Source organism: Nannobrachium achirus (genome assembly GCF_963921795.1).
Source record: "Nannobrachium achirus genome assembly, chromosome: 22".
In the NCBI taxonomy this organism is placed as follows: Eukaryota; Metazoa; Chordata; class Actinopteri; order Myctophiformes; family Myctophidae; genus Nannobrachium; species Nannobrachium achirus.
In genome coordinates, this window is record NC_137829.1 from 47,855,789 (window position 1) to 47,863,031 (window position 7,243).

The following is a 7,243-nucleotide window of genomic DNA, read 5'->3' on the forward strand; positions in this document are numbered from 1 at the left end:
GGACAGGTAGGTTTTTTTTTGCCCTCCTGGTGGTGCTAATAGGCCAATGTGAAAAGGGTGCCACGTGTTCTTGGGCCTTTGTTTTAGAGGCAGAAGAATAATTTGCATAAAACTGCAATATTCATTGAATTATTTAAAAAGAATGTTTCCGTTTGGGGTTTTGAAGAATTATCTTAGAACTATAGCCTAAATTAAAGCATTGGTAAATCTTAATGGATTTTATTTCTATTCTTCTTGTATTTGCATTTGTATTGTTTGCATTTGTATTGTATACTTATTTGTAATCCCACTATGAACAGAGCAAAATAAAGGTGAGCTTTTCAAACAAAGCCTCATTTTCTGAAATATTGCTGTAACGATAAATAGGTTTTCTTTAAAGTAAGAAGCCCTCTGTGAGTATCTGAATTCCACACGGCTGTTACCGTAAAACTCACAATTCATATAGTTTAGTGGTGAGCATCAGTTCACATATAATGAGTGGACAGAGTAGCTAGGACAGGTTGTCTCATCGGAATCTTTTGAGGGCCTTAACAGTCATGCCTGTGACATAAAAAGTTATGGCTCAGTTATGGCTCAAACTGTTTTCTGTGGTCGGGGACCTCCTATCTGAAATGTGCACACTGTCCTGGTTTTCAACACACACACACACACACACACACACACACACACACACACACACACACACACACACACACACACACACACACACACACACACACACACACACACACACACACACACACAGTAAAAGCATCCACCGGCGCTGTGTTTAAGCATCATGGTTGTCTTGGCTGGGGAAATCTCGATATTTCGACATCCCATTAGTCCGTCTAAGGTTTAAGGTTAGGGTTAGGTTTTAGGGTTAGGTTTAGGTTTAGGCATAGTAGCATTCAACAGTTTAGCATTCACCAATGTCGGCAGGTTAGCATTTCACCAGGTTAGCATTCACCAGCATCGGACCAATGGAATGTTGTACTATCGAACATTGGAATAAAGCTATAAGCGCCTGTCTTGGCTCGTCTTCCTCAGTGTGTTTCACATCATCAACCAACAAGTGGCATGAAAACAGAGTCTTACTTGAACTCCAGAGCAGCAGGAATATTATCCCTGTTTTATCCATGTCTGGATTCACTCACACTGGATTCTCAACTGGAACTGCACTGATCAACACGTGATGTCCTGAACTGAACTGCACTGATCAACACTTGATGTCCTGAACTGAACTGCACTGATAAACACTTGATGTCCTGAACTGAACTGCACTGATCAACACGTGATGTCCTGAACTGAACTGCACTGATCAACACGTGATGTCCTGAACTGAACTGCACTGATCAACACTTGATGTCCTGAACTGAACTGCACTGATCAACACGTGATGTCCTGAACTGAACTGCACTGATCAACACGTGATGTCCTGAACTGAACTGCACTGATCAACACGTGATGTCCTGAACTGAACTGCACTGATCAACACTTGATGTCCTGAACTGAACTGCACTGATCAACACTTGATGTCCTGAACTGAACTGCACTGATCAACACGTGATGTCCTGAACTGAACTGCACTGATCAACACTTGATGTCCTGAACTGAACTGCACTGATCAACACTTGATGTCCTGAACTGAACTGCACTGATCAACACTTGATGTCCTGAACTGAACTGCACTGATCAACACTTGATGTCCTGAACTGAACTGCACTGATCAACACGTGATGTCCTGAACTGAACTGCACTGATCAACACTTGATGTCCTGAACTGAACTGCACTGATCAACACTTGATGTCCTGAACTGAACTGCACTGATCAACACGTGATGTCCTGAACTGAACTGCACTGATCAACACTTGATGTCCTGAACTGAACTGCACTGATCAACACTTGATGTCCTGAACTGAACTGCACTGATCAACACTTGATGTCCTGAACTGAACTGCACTGATCAACACGTGATGTCCTGAACTGAACTGCACTGATCAACACGTGATGTCCTGAACTGAACTGCACTGATAAACACTTGATGTCCTGAACAGCACTGATCGAGGCTCGCTGTCATCAGTGTCTTTATGTGTGACATGTCTAATCTCCTTATCTGATCATCACGTGGTTTCGCTGGAAAGTTGCAGCGTTCTTGATAACAGGAAGCTGAACCACAACCTGCCCTACATACGACAGAGGAGCACATAGGCAGGTGACAAAATGGAGGATGTGTGAGATGGACGTTTATCACACCAAATGGCTGCTGATGAGCATACCACGATCAAAATATAAATGAATGAATAAATGAAATATTGAACTAGACTGCACTCTGTCGAGGTGCCAACTTGTGTCTTAAAAAGAATGTTTCCGTTTGGGGTTTTGAAGAATTATCTTAGAACTATAGCCTAAATTAAAGCATTGGTAAATCTTAATGGATTTTATTTCTATTCTTCTTGTATTTGCATTTGCATTGTTAAATACATATTTGTAATCCCACTATGAACAGAGCAAAATAAAGGTGAGCTTTTCAAACAAAGCCTCATTTTCTGAAATATTGCTGTAACGATAAATAGGTTTTCTTTAAAGTAAGAAGCCCTCTGTGAGTATCTGAATTCCACACGGCTGTTACCTTAAAACTCACAATTCATATAGTTTAGTGGTGAGCATCAGTTCACATATAATGAGTGGACAGAGTAGCTAGGACAGGTTGTCTCATCGGAATCTTTTGAGGGCCTTAACAGTCATGCCTGTGACATAAAAAGTTATGGCTCAGTTATGGCTCAAACTGTTTTCTGTGGTCGGGGACCTCCTATCTGAAATGTGCACACTGTCCTGGTTTTCAACACACACACACACACACACACACACACACACACACACACACACACACACACACACACACACACACACACACACCCACACACCCACACACCCACACAGGCAGCGTCACTAACGTTCTTTCTGCTTCTCTCAACCACAGACCACATCCCATGGAAATCATGCATTCAACGCTGTTCCACTACTTGACATACATGCACACGCGCACACGCACACACAGTACACACACACACGAGCGCGTGCCAGCCACCTAAGCACAACACCGCTTACACACTGACACACTAACACACACCCTTATCTGCACACCAACATTGTAAATGGCAAAGTGCTTTAAACAAACAAAATGAGGGAGTAATTCTATTAGAATGCTACATTATAATGTATCAATCCATTAAAGAACACATTATTACGCATTTTCACTTTAAACGTTATTTTATGCTTTAATAGTGTTCCCATTGGATGACATAAACAGACAGACAGACAGACAGACAGACAGACAGACAGACAGACAGACAGACAGACAGACAGACAGACAGACAGACAGACAGACAGAGATTTGGCTAATGTATAGAGAGATAGTCTCCAGTGATGGTGTCTGGCAGGGGCCTCTAAGTGCTGTGTAGGCACATAGACACAGCATCCTCAACAGACCTATTGGCACGATAGGCAAACTGAAAGCTGTCCATCTCGACATTGGACAGGTGATTACAGACAATACGCTCAAATACCTTCTTAACAACAGAAGTCAAGGCGACAGGCCTATAATCGTTCACACTGACAGTATGGACTTCTGGACTTCTTAGGAACAGGAATAATCACATGCGGGCAGGAACTAGAAAATATTGTTCCTTCGAAACAATTGTGGGCTCACTTCAAGCCAAAAAACAATGGCTATAAAAGTACAAAATGTGAAGATTTTTGCCTTTTATGGATATTTTTGTATTTTTCAGTTAGAGATATTGTGACATTATCGTTGATAGGCCTATCGCAGGTATTGTGATATTATCGTAATCTTGGGCCACATATCGCCACAGTTATTGTATCGTGAGCTGCCCATATTGTCATGTTAGGGCAGTACATTTATGTGACTATACATCAGTTTGATCAATTATATTACACAGTACAATATGGTATAAATGTCATTCGAACAGTCCGGCCAGCAGAGAGATACTTCTGCTGCACTCTGCCTTTCTGGTTTGGTCCAGGGACGTGCTGGCCATTGGGAAAAGCGGGACATCTCCCGAACGGCCGGTTCATTCCCGGCCGGTCCAGGCAGGCCATTAGGAAAATGCCATGGTGACAAAAGTGACAATTTACTTTGTTGGGCGGCCAACAAAGTAAATTGTCACTGTCAGGCAGAAACCTTGTATCTCCAAGTTTCAAATTTGTAATTTTTTTCTCAAAGCAAAGCCCTGCTTCATCATACAAGGCTATCGCACAATAGTAGTGAAAACAGCAGATCTACAAGCACACAACGCCTCGCACCGTAGATCGGCTGTTTTCACTAGTTTAAATCATTTTTAAAATGGTTTTGGACATTTTGGACAATGGTTTTGGACGTTGTCGGGTGACAACGACGAAATATAACTCATGTAATTGGCCCACTGGCTTGTCAATTGTCATGATCTGAAATGGCAAATCTTTAAGTAGCAGCAGCGCTATAGAGAGAGATCTCACTCTATACGCACAATGAGGGCCTCTACAACTCTTTTTCCCGGGCTCAATCAGGGGCCCAGCATGTCCCTGAATGGAGCTTATCAAGGAGTAGGTAAAAGGCCTTGGACAAGTCTATAAAAATTGCTCCAGTGAGAAGGCCTTTGCCAGAGGATATCATTCATTCATTCATCATTGGTGAATTTTAATAAGGCTGTGGTGGTGGAAAATGTTGTCTAAAACCTGATTGGACTGGGGATAAGATGTTGAAGAGACTCAAATACTGTGAGAACTGATTAAAGATTAATTAGATTTTAGATTATAGAAATGGAAAGATAGTTATTTGGATGGATGGGTCCCCATTTTTAAAAATGGGAGTAACTCTACCACATTTCCATATTGATGGAAATGAGCAGGTAGACAGAAAGGTTGAATAGGTCTGCAAGGGGATACATTAGTGTGTGAGCAGCAAGTTTAATTCTGACATCTCGCCACCAGAATGCCTTTTGTTGTTGAAGTAGAGTTCTAGTTTTTTTCTGTCCAGTCTTTTTTTGTCCAGTTGGTCAGGCAGACCCTCCACAAGGAGAGTTCTACTGGACATGTTGACAGATGACAGTAGTAGGCTACTGTACACACACTGTCTGACTGTCTCTAAACAGGACAGGGTGGTTGTAACTTTGTAGGCCTACCCCTGTCTCTGCGTGTCGTGATTGTCACTGCTTGAAAACACCCACCAATATTTTACTTTCACTTTTGAATTTCAGTTATTCCTCCTTTAACTGGGGACCCCCTGGAACCACCTCAAGGACCCCTAGAGTTCCCCAGGCCCTACCTTGTAAACCGGAGCATACATATTTTGCTAAATGCCTGTTGGTTACGGTTTTAACTGTGTCAGCTGACCACATGTACTTCTTAAGAAGAAAAGTATGTTTGTTACTTCCTCAATTCTCACATATTACTGTACATTCTGTGGTAAAGGGAAAAGGGAAGGGTTCCCAGTTCGGTCCCGGGCTCCCCCAGGCTTAGTGTCGAAGTGTCCTTGAGCAAGAATCCGAACCCCTTGTTGCTCCCAATAAGCAGGTTGGTGCCTTGCATAGTTTCCTCCGCCATCGGTGCATGAATGGGTGAATGTAATGCGTAATAATAAAGGCTTCATGAAATATACTGTAAATGCACCATTTATTTGATTTCTGCTGGTTCTATTTGGCAAACCACCACAGGTAAGACTACTTGTAATCGCCTGTTGGTGCTGTTAGGCTACTTGAAATAATGATTTAATATATAAAATATTCAGAAAGGTTGATGTGTACGTTTCATTTTAGTAAAAACAGCCTGAAGCCATGGCAGATCTCAACAAGTTATGCTGCACTCACAGCACGGTAAGGGTGATTTAAGTTTAACTATAGGCTATACAGTATCTTATTAGGTAGGCTAATAGGTAGGCTAGGTAATGTCTTTAGTCCATATTAAAAGCTGCAATTATTGTATTAACATAATATGCTCTGTGACGGCCCCCTGTGGCTTTATAGACACAAAGCACCTAAAAATTCACGCCAACAATTGTGATAGTGACACCACTTCGGTTAAGTGAAGGTGGTTGGACCTCAAAAGTTCTATGTACGTATGTTGGTTACAACATATGGGTGCGTTCGGAAAAGCGCATTCAACGCACTGGTGTGCCATGTTGTCGTTCGTTTATTCGGTGCACTTGGTGCGTTGTCGTTCGGAAATCCAGTGCGCGGCGCACCGGTGTGCTGAGTGCACGCACTGAGCGACCCTACTCAGAAGATGGGGTTTGACGGTGTGGTGCGTCAGTGCGGTGTTTTGATTGGTTCGTTTTCATGGCCATGTCTCGCGCTTCTCAGCTGTGAACAATGGAGGAAATGACCGCAAAATGCAGCATTTGCAGCTTCGTTGGTCGTTTGGGCTTGATAGTTTCACTTTCACACGCATCAACGTGTAAACTAACAGCAGGTTTACCAATGTTATGAATTACATCTCCGTTCAATATCAACGTTACGTTAGCAACTGCTGCTTTTCAGAAAGTTTACCTTCAGAGTGAAAAAGCTGCCTCTTAACTGGTCGATCGTAAACAATCCACACTGAACGCACTCTTCAACGTCACGCCCACTGCACTCCACTGAGCACACACCCGGTGCGGGTTTCCGAACGCACCATGGTTCGGGTGTGGAGTCCACGCACCACGCACGCAAAGTTCAGCATGTGGTGAAAAAGAATTAAATCCTCACACCAATATTTTGCCTCCACTTGCACCATTTATTGGGCAACGTTTCAATCTTCCTTAAGAGCTGCGTGGCTTGAAACGTTGCCAAATAAATGATGCAAGCAGGAGCAATTATATCGGTGTTACTTCTAAAGTGGTCCATGGAAATGAAGGAACAAAACACATCCATCTTTTAAACTACAGTATGGTTTAACTTTATTCATAAAATTGTTTCTTTGGTATGACATTTTGGCAGTGCAGAAAAACAACAACATTACAGTAGCAAAGGTATGAACTTTATTAAAGAAGTCAATAATTGTTTACCAACAGTATCACACGTTTTACTACTGTAGTTTAGACAATTTTGTCAATTCAATTATAAAAGCAAACAAGTTAAACAATTATTTTAACAGCATCAGATTTTGGATATGACTCACAGTGTAAATACAGCCCATAACCCTGCAAGGCCCAGCGTTGCTTTTTGTCTACGTTTTTTTAAATCATTTTTAAAAAAATGTTATAATTAGTTTTCCTGTTCTTTTTTC